This window comes from Protobothrops mucrosquamatus, unplaced genomic scaffold (assembly GCF_001527695.2).
Source record: "Protobothrops mucrosquamatus isolate PMUCROS unplaced genomic scaffold, P.Mucros_1.0 scaffold62, whole genome shotgun sequence".
In the NCBI taxonomy this organism is placed as follows: Eukaryota; Metazoa; Chordata; class Lepidosauria; order Squamata; family Viperidae; genus Protobothrops; species Protobothrops mucrosquamatus.
The window spans coordinates 1-1,230 of record NW_015386441.1 but is presented as its reverse complement, the minus strand read 5'-3'; positions in this window follow the sequence as shown (position 1 = coordinate 1,230).

The window sequence follows — 1,230 nt, the reverse complement described above, 5'->3', positions numbered from 1 at the left end:
ATGGCTTTTTCTGCCCCTTCCTTCACCCAATTCACAGAAGATTATGTGAGTGGAAGTCTCCTTTCATTACTTTTAATATATCACTAATGTCTTTCATTTTGGCTTCAAGTAACTCAGGATAGAATTATTTTCACAGCTCATTTAGGCAACATGTGAAACGTATAACGAGTCTGATGTCAATGCAAAAAAGAATCATGCGTGCAATGGTTTCCCAAGGAGAACTTTATGCATGTTAAAATTAAACTTTAAAGATACAGGATAGAAAGAGTATTGATGGAGAACACTGTTGAATTTACCATGGATAGCTAGGAAAACAAGCAAATGGACATGTCCTAAAGGTGCTTTTTCAGGAGGCACCTGGACTTCCTTGTTTTCTTTGAAGACATTTCACTTCTCATCCAAGAAGCTTCTTCAGCTCTGACTGGATGGTGGGGAATGGAAGGATTTATATTCCTTGCAGAAAGCTGGTCATTTGCATTCTTTTGGAGAGTCATTGAGACCATTTGGAGGTTTATCTGAGACCTCAGGGTCACCTGAGTAGTGCAAATGTAGTGCAAAAAGGCTCCAAACACACTTTTGCTCTATTCGGGTGACCCTGAGGACCCAGATAAACCCCCAAATGGCCTCAATGACTCTCTAAAATGATGATGATGATGATGATGATGATAATAATAATAATAATCATAATAATAATAATAATGATGATAATGATGTTGAAGGAACTTGGAGGTAATAATAATAATAATAATAATAATAATAATAATAATAATAATAATAATAATAATAATAATAATAATAATAATAATAATAATAATAATAATAATAATAATAATAAAGTTGGAAGGGATCTTGGAGGTCATCGAGTCCAACCCCCTGCCCAGGCAGGAACCCTACACTATTTCAGACAAACGGCTGTCCAGTCTCTTCTTAAAAACTTCCAGTGTTGGAGCATTCACCACTTCTGGAGGCAGGTTGTTCCACTGGTTAATTGTTCTAACTGTCAGGAAGTTTCTCCTTAGTTCTAAGTTGCATCTCTCCTTGATCAGTTTCCACCCGTTGCTTCTCGTCCTGCCTTCAGGCGCCTTGGAGAATAGCTTGACTCCCTCTTCTTTGTGGCAGCCCCTGAGATATTGGAACACTGCTATCATGTCCCCCCTCATCCTTCTGTTCGTTAAACTAGACATACCCAATTCCAGCAACCGTTCCTTATATGTTTTAGCCTCCAGTCCC